This window comes from Micrasema longulum, unplaced genomic scaffold (genome assembly GCF_059751315.1).
Source record: "Micrasema longulum isolate JH-2025_06_02 unplaced genomic scaffold, ASM5975131v1 h1tg000522l, whole genome shotgun sequence".
In the NCBI taxonomy this organism is placed as follows: Eukaryota; Metazoa; Arthropoda; class Insecta; order Trichoptera; family Brachycentridae; genus Micrasema; species Micrasema longulum.
Genome location: NW_028277719.1, coordinates 40867 through 58428, shown reverse-complemented (window position 1 = coordinate 58428; position 17562 = coordinate 40867).

The window sequence follows — 17562 nt, the reverse complement described above, 5'->3', positions numbered from 1 at the left end:
CTGTTATTTTTAAATAATCATTCAATTGTGAATAAATTACCGTGATTTTTTTGGTGTTAATCTTGTGCCAATCAAATAAATTGTTCAGCGTATGATGAATGATTTTTGAAACTGAACGATAAAGTAAGATCTAGCCAGCGCACACCAGAAAATATCTGTGTTCTGAAGCATGGTATTTGGGAATGTCCGGATACCTCTCCTCGGCGCCGTGTTCAGAAATAAGAATGCTGGAAAACTATCACGACATGGTGGAAATATTTATTTTGCCCGAATTTAATCCATCGCAATCAGGCGGCTTGCAAAATTTGTAATTCCAACAGGATTGTGCCAAATTGCACATAGCTCATGCTGCAATGGTAATTTTGCGAGAAAGTTTTCTCTGCCAAATAATGTCTATAGGTTGTGATATTGACTGGTCCCCACGATACCCTGATTTGACCACCCTCGATTTTTTCCTATAAGGTTTCTTAATAGAAACGGTATACACCAGCAAACCAACAACAACTTTGATGATTTAGGAAAACATTTGAAAAGAAACGTCTGCAAGAATTGCATGGAAAACATGCTTGAAAGATATAGCATTTGCGTCACGGATAGAGGCAGCTACTTGACCGACACTATTTTTCAATCATATTTTTAAAAACCATCACATCAATTAGTTTAATAGTAATTGGGAAATTGTCCTTCATTTAAAAGTTATTAAAAAAACATCGCTCTTGAACGTAAAACGCTCCTGGTATGTTTTTTGTTTCCCTATCAAACATAATGGAACTAAAAACTTTCTGTTTATTTATAAAAGTAAAAGTAATTTTCATACAATTAAATTCACCATTGTAATTGAGCTCCCGGGCCTGTTATCGTAATAAAAAAACCCAAAAACATGATAAACATGAAAATAAAGACCGTTAAAATAATGTGTTTCTAATAAAAATATAAAAAAATCAGTTGGGCGGGACGATAGGACCAAAACATTCAAAATGACCAGTTACTTAATCCGTCAGGAATGACAGATGAGAGACAGATATGCATCATGAGAGGGTCCTGTTATACAATATAAGCAATGCCTACTGCGTTAGTCAGCGAGACAGACTAAATCCCTATTTAGTACATCTACAGATTGATCGAGGATCGAAGTGACGTAAGCCAAAATAAATTATTTGCTATCATACTTACATATATACAGGGTGGGCCTTAACTGTGTTCGCGGCTCATTTCGTTTTTTTTTTATTAATACGTATAAATATTTTTCAGTCTACACTCACTTAGAAGGTTGCAAAAATTCTTACCCATTAGTACTAAATGCACTCTTGTACAAGCATTACTACTACCCATTCAAGATTACGCTGATGTTTCCATGACTGATTTAAGCTGTGAGCAACTCGATAAACTTGAACGACTTCAGAATACATGCATAAGGTACATTTTTGGTCTTAGGAAATATGACCACATTTCTGATTATCGTAGGCAACTGAAATGGCTCAAAATTAGACAGCGGAGAGACTATCACTCTCTCTCACTTCTGTTCAATGTACTTCATAGTTCTAACGCTCCTATATACCTGTGTGAAAAATTTCAACGCTTATCAGTTCATGGTTTGCCTCTTCGTTCTCATTATCAAGGCACTCTCTTAATACCCATACACAATTCCTCTTTATTCTCTAACTCATATAGTGTCCATGCGGCTCGACTGTGGAATCATCTCCCATCCACCATCAAAGATGTTACTACATTATCTCTGTTTAAATCACGTCTGAAGAAACATCTCCTTTCTCTTCCTTAATCTCTCCTCCTTTCCTTTTTCCTCTTTCCGCTTTTTTCCTTTTTCCCATTGAGTAATAGTTTTGATTTAAAGTAATTTATAAACAAATACGTTTATTTCTATTTTTATATATTTTTCACTTTTTAATTTTTTTTTTTCTATTGAATATGTTCTGTAACTTGAATTATAAAAATAAAACTTTTATTTTATTGGTTGGTTGGAAGAAATTGCCATTTGGCAATAAGCCCGTCAATGTACAAATAACATTATGTATAAAAAGTTAAATAAAATAAAATTAAGGCGAGCGCGGTGCGAGGGGTAGCGTTAGATGCGCTATTTTGTATAATTTTTAGTCGTTATGGAGCCATTCATGGGAAAGCAGCGCGCGTTTTGTGTTCGCGCATATTATACAAGCAATTATTCCGTGACGATTTCGAGACGAATGTACCGGGCTCACTTCGGTTTACGAAACATAAGTCAAGCACCAAGTGCAAAATCTATTCGGGAATTGATCAAAATGTTTATGAAAACCGGCTCAACAGTAAGAATAATGAATGAAGGCCACCCGAAGCCAGCGACGATACCGGAAGTTATTCAGCGTGTTAGTGAATCAGTAAGGAAAAATCCGCAACAATCAACTCGCAAGAGAAGTCAAGCCTTCAACAACAAGAGGACCACTTAACGAAGAATTTTTAGCCACGGTTTACATCTAAATACCTATAAAATTTAACTAATGCAAGAGCTGAAGCCAAATGAAACCTATCTTTGACCGTTTGAAAGAGATGTTCCCCGGGAAACTTTTCACGAGGAGGAGACATTGAGTGGCCTCCACGGAGCCCGGATCTCAGACCGTGTGATTATTTTTTGTAGGGATACTTGAAATCAAGAGTGTATAAAAACAATCCAACAACATTAAATCAGTTAAAAATAAAACATTGTAGGGAAATTAACGCCATCCCACAGGCAATTTTTCGACGTGTTTTTTGAGAATTTGCGAATCGGCCTTAAACAATGTAAACAAGTTGGTGGAACTCACTTTGACAATATAATTTTTAAAACTCGGATATTATTAAAATTTCCATTTATTGTTGTTTCTGAAAAAATAAATAAAACATTTGAAAGTTCCACAATTATTAAATTTTTGGTAATTAAAACTAGGTTTACATTTAAGACCCATCCTATACTTATTATTTTGTACGCAAGTGGGCTATAATAACCAATAGGGTTTTTGTATTAATAATATAAGTATTATTTTAATTAACGCCTACGTATTAATGTTAGTTAAGCCAGTTTATTTTTTTCTAATTTAACTCTTGCTAGCTGGTCCAGCATGACTGAGAATCGTGACCACCAGTGGTACTCTCGAAACTGTAGTCTTCTACTTGTCTCGGCACCCCATTTTTTTTGAGAGCTGTCACAAAGGAAGTGCCCGTTGCAGTTATTATGCAAATTTAACAATGAGCAACAACATTTCAACAAAATGGTAAAGATTGTCATTCGTCAACATTTTTTGCTTTATTAGATATTTTATTTGCTTTTAAGTAACATATATAATTTTATTATTAATATTCCAAGCATTAACTTCGTGGTCAAACATTTTACTAAATGTTATTAAATATTTGTAATATTCAGTGTATGTGCTAATTAAAATGCATGTCGTGCAGGTTTTATATTTTTGTGCAAGAACTATGGTGAAGATGTATTGTGTATGCAGTTTAGGTTGGTGTAATGTAATTGGTTTCCTGACGAAGAGACGGGTGCGTCTCGAAACCGGTAGACATAGAAAATTCGGTAAGTGGTTATTTAGAAATATTTAGTCAAATCAAGAATATATATTTTTATTTGATTACAAGCCTTCAAAACGGAATGTCAATCAGATAAATTTAGCATTTTCGACACCTTTTTTTGTTCGCGTTTAATATAGGGAATAAAGGAGAAAACAAACAAAAAAAATACATTATCGACTTATTTGTTGCAAAATATTGTAAAATAATTATCGGGGTCGGTACCAAAAAAGAAAGCCTTTCTCAAAAACCGCTATGAAAGTTTCATTATAAAACTTTAAAATACATTAACACAAGCGGTGTCCGTTTTTTTTCAAATGATGAGAACAAGATAAAAGATTACAACAAATCAGTCAATGATGTATTTTTCTTTATTATTTTACAGCAAATAAATAAACATTGCATTATCTTCACTTTTCTTATTTATTTTCTCCTTTGATAGAACACGAATAGAAGGAGACGAAAATGCTCATTTTCGTCTACTTGACATTGCATGTTGAAGGCGTGTAATCAAATAAAATAATACATATAACGTAAAAAAAAACACAGTATATTATACGGCAGAAATTTCTTTTCGAGTAACGTATACCTTTATCAATTAGTTTTACAATTGATGCTCATTTTTTAGTTTATAAAAAAAAACGCTCACAGCTTTCGTTAACACCTAATACATAATTGATAAAAAACATTTACTAACACCAATAATCATTTAATGTATAGCGTTCCAATACAGTATTTAATTTTTTTATGTTTATTTATTTCACATTAAACTATTTATTTTCTATATAATCACCTCATTGGGCATAACCTGTGTCGAGGCATTCAATTAATTATTTTCATATTATGTTATAGTTACAGTAGTTGCTATTTATAATAATATATGCGCATACATACACACACATAAATGTATGCATATATGTATCCAAACATACAGAAATAAATAGTAAAATCAATAATAATAATGACAAAAATTGTAATATTTGTAATGAACACATTATCTATGAATCTTGAAAAGCTGTCGAGATTCATTTTCCTACGCATTATTGAGTGCAGATAAATGGAAGATTATTAGAAAAATAATCATTTATAAAAATAATGGTCATAGTTGTAGCTTATTTCATTATTATCATTCCCTTTCTGCACCTATTGGTGCATAGGGTACTGCATTTGTACACCAATTGCAGCATATCTTGATTTTTTTTGTTACGTAAATGTAAGATGATCAGTCTTACGCTTCAGGTACCAGTCCAGGGACTACACTAACATACTTTGATGCAATAAATTGCAATTATTTGAGAAGAAAATAATCAATAATTAAAAATACGATAATTACGTTCCCTTTTAAGTAGAATCAGTGCATTAAAAATTTAATTCTCAAAAATACGTACTAAAGTCTTGTCTAAAATTTTTATTACCTGCATTAACATATTGCTTTGAATTTGAGTTTTCTGATCAAATGACTTTCTTTTAATGGCGACTTTAGAAATGATAAATATTAATAGGTTTTTACCTCCCGTTATTGCCTACAAATCCACCAATAAAATACGAGGATCGAATTGCTTTTTATCCTTCTCATTCTACTACTGCATATCCTCAATTCTAAATCAAGTAACTGAATCTGAAAGACACATTGAGGGCAATAATATGAGCCATTCCGGTATACATGAGATAGAACCTTACTAAGGTTAACAGGCACAACCTCGTAAGTAACACATAAAACTTTTTTTAACATATTAAGGCAAGATTAAAGTTGTCACAAATTACGAATACTGAAAATAAAATTATTACTTTTTTTACCATGTTATTGAGAACGCTTAAATATACGTTTTTGTTGGTTGGTTTCATTGTTGTATTATCCCCCCCCCCCCCTTGTTCGCCCATGTCATTGTCGTTTCTCGCAAACTTACGACTTTCTCGCCATAGAAAGTTAGGTGAGATTCGAAGGAAAAAAAAAATAGAAGTTTTAAAGTGTCTTTAATTTATCACTTTATATTTTTATTTTTTGATGCGGCCTCTTCCGTCATGTAGTGTTTAAGATGCTCACGCACGGAAGGTTTCGGCCTTGATTCCGGGTGAGAACACAAACAAATCAATGATATTTTTTAATTTAATTTCTATATAATTGAATTTTCTGGCCTCTAGCTTACTCAAATTAGCCGATAAGAAGTCATGAAAATGTGAAGATTTATATTCACTTGACAAATACGTTTGTCATCAATTCCATATCCGCCACTAGGTGGTGCATAAATCACTGTATTGCTATTCCAATAATTGCATTTTAACTATCATTTTCTGATACCGCTTGGAGTGAGATTAGGTGTGCAGCACCGAGACATCCTGCCTCGAGCGCAATCGGTCGAATACTGACTGCAGCCTGCTAGTAATAATTAGCTTTGTTCTAGAAAGTTAAGATTTGGTAAAGTTTTCGTTTCCATAAAATAGTAAAAAAAAAAACTTTATTTGGTTGATCATATTATTGCAGCTCGACTAGTTTCTATACTTCTAATTAACCGAAGTAATTTTACAAAGTCTAAATAGTAAATTCAAATTATGGAAGATCTGCACCTGAAATTATTTCTTGAGATAGAAAATCCAGTCGACTGCTTGCACCTACAGTCCGATATAAAAAATAACCTAGACTGGAGTCTCCTTCTCCTTCTTCTTCCTCAGGCTTATTCTCTCCACTGCTGGATAAAGGCCTCTTCCAAACGTCTTCATTCCTTCCACGTTTAACCGGAAATAGAGGCAATAGAGGCAATATTTTCGACCCATTTTTTCTGTGGCCTTCCAACACTTCTTTTATTTGCCTGCACTGGAGTACTATCAACAAAATGTCTTTTAATATTTAAAAATTAGTAATTTTATCTTTCACTGGATAGATGACCGCCAACTCATGCGTGTTTCGACAATTATGGATCTTGCGGTCATCTATGAAAGCAGATCGACTTTTTATGCTCACATCGAGAGAACATGTGACCTTGCACTGAATATGTTCGGTTTTATTTTTCGAACTGGGAGTGTTTTTAATAATTCCCGTACACCCAGAATCTTGTACAAATCGTTTGTTCGGACCAGGCTTGAGAGTGCCTCGGTGATATGGAGTCCGCACAAGGCGAGATGTTCCCTCATGTTGGAGAGGGTTCAGAAAAAAAATCTTAGATATCTCTACATGAGGATGTATGGTAGTTATCCATGGCTATATCCCCTTGCATTGACTTATTTTTTCAGACTGATTAGAGGTTTTATCGAGAATTCAGCCATTTTAAAGAGTATCAATTTTTATGTTCCTGATGGTTATCTCCGACATGCCAAGAGACTTTATTTCTAGTTATTTGCATTTATATGGCATTATTGTTTAATTTTATTTCTTTAATTTCTTGACTAATACTATGCACCATATTTAATCAATATTCGGTCTTATTTTGAGTCTAAAATAGCTTTAATGAAGGACGAAATAAAATTTATTTATAAAAGATAAAAGTATTTTTTTCCGCTCCTCTGTTTTTTAATGATTACTGAAGTGGTTAATTTTGTCAAACCATCATGGCATTAAAGGTTAATTTGTGTTTGTTGCCAACTTTACTGTTTATTAAATTTTTTGTTGTTTTTTTACAATATACCTACATAAGAAGTAAAACAGAGTATACAAACAATAAAGAATAACTACATAGCAATGATATACATATTATCAGTAAAAATAATAAACAAAAAAATCCCACAAAGGCACGGCCTGTTTGTGGGTATACAAGAAATGTTAATGAATTTTTGCTTCTATAATAAATAGACAAGTAAAATATTTCTGTGTAATAAAAGAAAGAGAAAAGAAAATATTCTGTAAAAGATTATATGGTACTTTTTTATTTTATAGTAATTAAAAAAGGAAATAAAAAATATATTAAAAAAACATCAAAATATTTTTTTATTATTAAAGGACAACAAAATATATCATAGAAAAAAAGAGAATCTTTAGTTTGAATCCAGGATAGTGCGTGTTTTTTAAAAGAAGGAACATTTTGAAAGTTTGGGATCATTGAAATATTATCAGTAAAAAAATAATTAAACATTTTTGAACCTATAAAATATGCACGTCTCTGTGCTAGCTTCGTTTTATAATATGGTATTTCTAACATACGATTCCTTCGTTGACTTGATCTATTTGAGTTACTTGTAAATATATTTTGGTTTTTAAATATATATTAAACATTGAAAACAATATATTTGTGTTATATCTAAAAGTTTACTTTTTTATTTCTATACTTTTTATATATAATTTGTCTCCTGTGTTGGAAACTTGTGGCCTTTATGCCTGTTTTCCCAATCATGTAGGAAAAAAAAACATTTCTCAAGGTTTCCTGGTTTAATATTTTTCCCCAATATAACGCCATAAATATTTTGTAATTTGGAAAGAATAAATTTATTTGAATTTGAATCACCCGGGAATTCGCAAATACCAGGATCCCCTGGAATTGAAAATTATTGATTCTGTGACGGAATTTTGCAGTAATAACCCACTTATAAGACATTAACACGTCAAATTTGGCACATTGATGGCAAGCGTACGCACTAACTAATACAACATGAGGCCGACTATCTCCACCCATTTTCCTATTTTAGGAAATAAATTCTTAGGTTTCAAGGGCACTAAAATCCATCAAATATGCCGTCATCGCCTCGCTACTAGCCGCTACCGTCGGATGTTTTTTTAAAAAAACGCGTCTTTTTTTAAATAGGTACAGTGGATTGAAACTTATAATATTAGAAATCAAACACTGATTTGAGTATACTGAACTCTTAATATTATTTTTACAAATACAAAAATTTCGTGATAATTGTTTCGCCTTGTTAGGGCATTTTCAAACTGAACAGTGTTAGGGTATTTTCAAATGAACAAACCAACCTTATATCTTCACCACTATTAAACATATTTAAATAGACTGTTATTCTTCACCTTTTCACGCTTACATCACGCGTAATTAATAGATGAATCATGTTACAATTGCATTGATATATTTTGATAAGAAATTCTTAAAAATAGAAATATTGTATACTAATACATTTGTGTTTAGATAAATTTCTTCATAATATTTCAATCATATTTTAAACTAAAAAGAACAGCAACATATTATTATATTATTAATATATTTTCGACAGCAATTATGTAAAGTTATAAAACTATAAATCTTCATTAATTATCTCACAATACATACATGTATGCCAATAAATACTTAATTTGTTATGTTTTTTCCGAAATTTAAATATAAATACCTAAATTCCCCACTTCCTATTAAACACTAAGCCTTGCCCTTAACTACAGATAGTGTTTTTCTGGGTTATTATGCCGTGTTTGTGGGCTTTATATTGCCGACGTTTCGGAGCACATTGCAGTGTCCATCTTCAGGGATGGACACTGCAATGTGCTCCGAAACGTCGGCAATACAAAGCCCACAAACACGGCATAATAACCCAGAAAAACACTATCTGTATTCTGAAGGCCGTGAAAACCTACGAACCTTGCCCTTAACTATTGGTTTTTCCCTCAATTATGATTAATGTACATAAGATTATTCATATTTTATTTTCTACTTAAGTACCTTGAATTATCTAACTATTAAGGAGATTCAATCCATCTAATCTTCAGTCGTTTGAAAATACCCTAACAAGGCAAAACGATTGTGACGAAATTTTAATTTTAATATATTTTTAATATTTGTAAAAATAAAATTAAGTGTTCAGTAGACTCACATCAGTGTTTGATTTCTATTATTATAAGTTAAAATATGGAGTTCTACAAAATAAACACCAAATCAATCAATGCAGTTGATTGACTTTTTTCTGAAAACGGGACATTTTGGCATCCCAAAACTGTGCTTAGGGCCGACGGGACAGGCTACCTAAAATGTATCGATGAGTTACATGGGGATATTATCCACAAATGAAATTTAATGTGGACCTGATATTGATTAAAACTAACAATGTACAAACTGTTCTTACCTACATTTTTTTTTTCATTTGTAAGTTACGCGTATTTGTTTCGTGGCCATGGATATTGTGACTGTTGATGGTATTCCACTTCAACATAAACCGTGAAGTTAATAACCACACCATATCCGCAATAAATAATGCTCGGCCATTCCGGAACTGTGTTCCTGTTTATGGTTATTGCCAGATTTACATAGATATGTCCGGGTAGGAGTAGGCAGATGTACTGTTGCCACAGTGTGATTGGGGAGGGGAAAATATGTCTGCGTGAAGCTGACGTGAATAGTAATTTGTGTTTGGCATACTTTTGGTGCACATGTAAAGAAAAAAGGCAAGGTAGAAAATTAGCGTTCGGTAAAAAAGTTTGGCTTATTGGGAAAACTTGGCTCTATTGTATGACAAACCCAATGAAAACACATATCGAAAAATGGGAGTATTTGAATTTTTGTGAAAACCGGGGAAATGCATTTGCTGTAACACTGTCAATATCTATTCTAAAATTTTTGCTTATATTTCTGTACCTTAGAAGATAAAATACGGGAGTCCATTTTTTGTCGTTTTGAAATCCAAAATGCAAAAATTATCGCAATAAACGATGAATAAAATATTTATGTTCCTTACTTATTTTTTACATTCTAGCTTTAAAATGTTAATATCTACGAACACGCGCAGCGCAAAGATCTATATTTCTCTAAAAACTGCACGTAAATCAGTTAAGCAGTTTAAGGGGAGTTCAGTAACATCACACGTACAGAGGAATTATAAATATAAAGACCCGAAGACACCGGAGTCCATTTACGTCAAAATATTATTTTTTAAATTAAATTTAAAATCTATGTTTACTTTTTTTTAATACCATAATAATAAAGACTGAGTTTCTAGAAAGAATCTCTCAATTATCATTTCAATTATGTTTTTTGTATGTAAATATATTCTTATTCTATTGATTTCACTGAAATTATAATTTTTTTTTTTTCAATACTCATATTATTTTGTTGATCTCAATGATACAATAATTTTGTATATTTGCTCATGTATGGATCTTAATTTGTATAATTTATATTTTATTATTTATATCTGATTATATTTTTTACATTGTATTCTTTGGAATGCTATTATTAACTACTTATATCTTGTTTTTCTGGATTGTTATTCTACTGCATCACATATCATTATAATTTAATCTAATTAATATTACTACGTATTTTTTATTGTTAATTATTATGCCTTGACACGGCACAGCCTAAAGAGCCCTAATAAGTTCATTAATATTTAAACGAGTGATTTTGTAATTAAAAAAAAAAAAACATTAGTTGTCCCAGATAAGCTTTTTTAATGTGTACTTTTCAAATAAAAAAAGTGATTGAAAAAAGTGACATTGAAAGTTCTTTATAGATTAAAATTTTCTCATTTAATTCAAAAGTAATCATGTATTGGAAGCCGCATCATCACAAAATCTTATTTCCTGAACATTTCGTTCAACCCTTGGTTTATCTTTTAAGGTTCAAATTTAAGAACGGGGTGGAGCGAAATTAAGCTGTTTTAGAAAAATTGGTGGACTTTTTATTTGAATATTAAAAAATAAATAAAATCACGCCTGTAGGAACATCTCATTTACTTCCTTAATCTCTCCTCATTTCTTCTCCATATTTTTGAATTTACGTGCACATGTGGCTGTTTTTATTTTTGTATCAATTTTTTTTCTAGAGTACGTTTTGAAAAAAAAAATACAAGTTATTTCTTTGATTTTTATTGGTTGATGGGGAAAAATTGCCATTTGGCAAAAAGCCCGCCAATGTTAAAATGTATATTTAAAAAGTTCAGTTAATAAAAAAAATGTGCCTGAAAAACTCATATATATACATTTAGCATAAGAATTTTCATTTATGTATTACACGAGTTTTTGAAAACCCATAAGTCATTAATAAACGGTTTGGTACTAGATTAAAAAATAAAATATTATAAAATCGATTTTCATATTAAATTCAAACACTGATTTAAGTCGACTTGTGATTCAAGGTATACCATTAGATTTTGAATAGTTTGGCCCTTTCTTTTCTTCTTTTCCACGATGTTTACCGTATGATACTCTTATGAAATAAAAACTCTTTATTGCTCAACTGTTCGCCCTCTTCTAGAATATGCCTCAGTGGTCTGGTCTCCATTCTATGTCAATCGCATAAATCACATTGAATCAGTCCAACATCGCTTGCTTCGAAAAATAGCGTGGTTGCTCGGACTAGAAAGAGATAATTTTTCTTATGCTGAAATAGAGTCAATGTTAAATATTTCTAGTCTACAAAAACGTAGAACTAATATTGACTCCATATATATGTTCGGCATACTAAATGGTATAATCGATGTTCCATCATTACTGGGACAAGTAAAATTCAATATTCCGACTCGTAGATTGAGAAACAATGAAGTACTGTTCATCGATCAGCATAGAACAAACTATGGCCTAAATTCTCCAATGACCCGCCTTTGTCGTATTGTTAACTCAAGACAGGATCTGGACTTTTTTGGTTTAAGTTTACAACGATTTAAACGAGCACTAAATAAATAGTCCAGATCTTGTCTCGATGTCCCTTATGTTTGTCAATGCTTCTTTCTTTTTTTGTATGTTTTAAACTATTCTTTTATTGTAATATTTAAACCTTATAAATTGTATACATGGACAATGTCCGTTAATAAATAAATAAATAAATAAATAAATAAATAAATAAATAAATAAATAAATAAATAAATAAATAAATAAATAAATAAATAAATAAATAAATAAATAAATAAATAAATAAATAAATAAATAAATAAATAAATAAATAAATAAATAAATAAATAAATAAATAAATAAATAAATAAATAAATAAATAAATAAATAAATAAATAAATAAATAAATAAATAAATAAATAAATAAATAAATAAATAAATAAATAAATAAATAAATAAATAAATAAATAAATAAATAAATAAATAAATAAATAAATAAATAAATAAATAAATAAATAAATAAATAAATAAATAAATAAATAAATAAATAAATAAATAAATAAATAAATAAATAAATAAATAAATAAATAAATAAATAAATAAATAAATAAATAAATAAATAAATAAATAAATAAATAAATAAATAAATAAATAAATAAATAAATAAATAAATAAATAAATAAATAAATGAATAAATGAATAAATGAATAAATGAATAAATGAATAAATGAATAAATGAATAAATGAATAAATAAATAAATAAATAAATAAATAAATAAATAAATAAATAAATAAATAAATAAATAAATAAATAAATAAATAAATAAATAAATAAATAAATAAATAAAAAAAATAAAAAAAATAATAAAAAATAAATCCAAGAGATGTTACTGAGCCATATCTACATCAGAGAGTGCAGGTATTATCTTTGGCTCTACCCGACCGAGTTTCTCCGGGGTAGGCATGGCTACAACAGTTTAGAGACTTGAAGGAATGTGTATTTGACTACACATTTTTTTCGATTTTTGCGCGGCATGATCGACATTTCTTAAATTATGATGACCATTGGTTAATATGTTTCTGATAATTGCCTAAAACAGCGTCAGCACAGATTGTTTCATATTCCTATATACAAGACCAACCTGCCGTTAAAAGGGCCACCGCTATGCTGAACATCATCGCTCTGTATGTTGATCTGTTCCATGTATCCGAAGGGGTTTTCTAAAACAGGATTCTCCTACTATTTTGACAGGAGTCTCTTTATGTATTTTTTGTCTTTTTATAATATGTGCGCCTTAAATTTTAGTTTTTAATTATGTGTTATTTTAAATAAACGAATTTAATTGAAATTGGATTGCATCAAAGCAGTATATATGATGATACAAAAAGTGTTTCGGTGATTCGGAAATCTGATCCGGAAATTCGGTCAAACGGGATTCAGTTCAATGAGATTGTAGTGTACTTAAGTAATCAATCACCTGCTTATACACTGAACTATTGTTTTTTCCCCTAATCAACTTTTATCTTGGCAGAATGAAAGAATATTATTTTACATTTGATGGTTTAAAAAGCTTCAAAACCACATTTTGTTTTTTTTTGTTTTAATACAAGTTTATTATGAATTGTGATAATGCAATTAAGAATAAAAATATGGTGTTACTCGTGTTTTAGTTTATGAGAATAAATGAAACCACATGTATCCTATAGGATACATTGCCAAGAAAAGAGTTAGCAATCATTGTACACGCTGAGCGTGACGCATTCAAATATTACTTACAGTACCCGGCAGTCAATAAAGTACATCAGGCTTAAGAAAAAGACTGCCGAATTTGTGGAGCATCGTCTCTGCACGAGTCCGGTATCTGTAACACGGATGAATGACAATGACGACGCTCTACAAAACCGAAGTTGGCCGATTAGACCGGCAGTCTCTTTCTTAAGCCCGAAGTACTTAATTGAATAAAATGACCTCCGGTCTACTTAATCATCTCATTCGTTTAAAAATACTCTAATAAGGCGGAACAATTGCCCATTTTTTTTTGCTTCAAAAAATGAATAAATGAAGTTAGTACAGTCAAATCAGTGTGTGATTTTGATATTAAAGTTTATTGAGTTCTACAAAATAAACGCCAACTTAACAAATAAATCAGTTAAATTTTCCGGTAAATACGATTTAAAATAAGGATAACAAATCATTATAATCGTGTTGTAAACTGAGATTAAACTGTTTTAATTTACAACATACATTATTAATTTACAGAGGAGTGAGTTTATAATTAAAAACTTTATACAAGTTGTCTAACCATGTTAGATAATAGATATCATTATTCCAATATGTGAAATTTACCTAGTTTAAGTTAGTTTCCGCAATATACGTAGAATGTTCCAGATACAAGTTTGTACATACATAAAATACCTACCAGGTGAACATAAAACTAATTAGGATATCAGAGTATTATCACACTGGTGACCTCTCGTATGTTAGTAACCCCAAAGTTGGGAAAATATCTCTCGCTATTTATGTCCGCCTGGTAACGTAAGGATGAAAGCAACAGTTGATCATGAGTTTGCCATTCAACTTGTATGAGAAATTTTAGGGGCAGGCGCTTGTTACTTATATTAAAGCAAGCGTAATATTAAATTACTTTTTAAGTTGAATGTGAAATAGGTGGCTTTGTTAACAGTCTGATTCGAGTGTTTAAACAAACAAAACTAGTTATAATTTATTAGATTTTTATAAAAGAAAACCTATGAAATTGACAAAAAAGTGTTTTATTTTTAACTCACTAGAAGAGTTTTAAACACCGAGGTCATCAAAATAAACAAATAGTTCTGATTTTTTATTTCAACTGAAATCGTAAAATATTTTATATTTTAAATGCGAGGTATTCAATCACCTTCAATGTGTTTTTTTTAGTGATCCCGTGTGTGTTGGATTCGTTCCGACGTATAGGCAACTATTGCAATCTTCAGGGTTAACTGTGTGAAAAAAATTGTGTTGTAGTAGTAGTTTGTACCTTGCAGCAGTCGGTAGCAGGCATATTCCGTGTAATTTTTGTAGTGTGTAGTTCCAGGAACCACGTCGAGTTTAATTCCAGCCCGTCATCTTTGTTTGTGTTTAATGGTTGTTTGTGTATTTTGATTCTAGATACATTTTTTTTTAAATCTCTTATTTTTTTTCTTATATTTGAAATTTATTCAAATAAATTTCTATTCTTTATTCTTCTATTCTTTGTTTTCTTTATAATGTATTAATATTGTAATCATGTGTATATTTTATTGAATAAAGATACTCTGTGAAAAAAAAAATGAAAAAAAATATTAATGATAGTGACTGTAAAAACCCACGCCACTATTAAATCACCTTGTTACAAACTGAGTGATTAAATAGTGGATAATAAAGGATTTATTTTTGTTATTTTTTATTATAAAAATAAATGTTCGAGTTCTTATTGTTAAAGAAATATTTTAATTTTTAGACCACTTCCTTTAAAATGTTAATTAACTATGCTGGAAAAATGGCAGTCGAGTTGCGGTAGAGTAGAACTTGTACATCGAACCTTTAATATGCAAGTCTTCAACATTTCCAAGGGTCACAATGGTCGGGATGGAAAACACTTTTATTAATCAAAGTTGTCTATAAACATTTGAATCTATGTAAAATACTGGTAAGTAAAATAATTTGATGATTACCTTCTATATTAAATACTTGATGCTAAGATGCTAAGGTTACTAGATTACAGAGAAACTTCGGGCAGCTTTTTTCGTTCGGCAACGAGTAACTTTTCCGTGTATGTGGGCACCGCCAAGGAGACTTATGTTCTCGTATGGGGTATGCGGTATGTGGTAGGCAAGCTGTATCTTTATTTAGTACTTGTACCTACATGGTAATTATAAAATGATTGTCTAGTCTACGGATCTATCTTTCTTTGAAACTTTTTATTTTATGTGGATGTATATTTTTATAAATGCATGTATATTTTTTTATTAAAGCATAATTGTGTGCAACTTGCACTCTCCGCTTTTGTATTCGTTTTTCTGTAGCCTTTTCAGTAAAATATTGAACTAATATCTGAGAAAAATTCTCGATAGCTGTTTATCAGATCTTTAAAATATTTCAGTATTTTTTAATAAAAAACTCTGTTAAATTGTAAACATTGGAGCTTTTCCATCAAATATTTGTTAAACATAACAAGGTATTTCGAAGATTTGTTTTAGGTGAATATTTTTTTTGATTTTATAAATAACTCCAGTATTAATTTACAAACAGATGATTAATTTTAAAAAAAATCACTACGAATATGTTTGATTTTCCAAAATTTGTTTGCATAATAAAGCGAATAAAAACAGGCATAGTAAATTGGTATAGTAGCCAAATACAAGGTCTGTCGTGGTATTTAAGAGTATTTTGAAGAATTATATATATATTATATATATTTGAATTTTTAATTTAATTCTAAGTTTAAAGCTCGGTATTGAGAGTTTTACAAATAGAGCATTTTCCAAATATTCCAATTTGCACGTACTCTGAATAAAAATAGAAAAGCCTCGTTTTCTAACTTGCATGGACGCGTTTTTAGATACCCGCTCACGATGAGGATAATCACAGTGGTTGTCAAACGTAACAAAATTAGATAACATCATTTATGTTCTTAGCAAATTCATGTTTACGGAAACATTTCACAATGTTTTTTTTTTCCTTTATTGAGACCTTTTACCAAAACATGATAACATTGGCCGAAAACAAGTTGCATGCATTCAAAAAACATAGTAAGCACATGATCAAAAAAAAATAGAAAGGACGATGAATAACGATATGTACACAAACAAAAGAAAACAAAAATATACATGAATAACAAAACACGACATTTGTAATAATAAACACACAACTAAACTTAAATAAATAAGTCAAAAAAAACTCTTCATTTCAATTTTATAAACGCTCTTTATTTCTTTTGTAAACAATATTTTGGTATTTATATTGTATTCGGGCTGAATAACAAATACTATTATTATATAAGTAGAAATATTTAATCAATCTTCTAGTAAACGTATTTGCCTATCATAAATGAGACCCCGGGTTCCATTCCTTGCAAGATTGATGTCAATTTTTCTTTTGTAAGTGATTTTTCACAGCAATAATTTATAGTACCCGGATTAGCAACTGAATATTATTTTACCTCGTTTTAAAAGTTTTTTTTTTAAAACCAATTCTATAAAATTTAACAACAAATACAAAGTAAGAACATGCATATATAACAAAACAAATTACCGGTTAAATATTAGAAAAATAGAAAACTTAACAAGCGGATAAGGAACAAAAAATTGGACAATAAAACGGAAGAAAAAATGGAAAAGGTTAAAATAAAACAAAATAATAAGTTGACTGACGTTATTTTGCTTGTGCAATGTCTATCACAATGTTTACATGTTTTTATAAGAATTTTTAGTTTCATTATAAATATCTATCACACTGAAATTCTTGTGATGTTATATTAACCATATCTTCTTTTATGTTAGAACAACAATCGTTGATTGATTTTATTTTT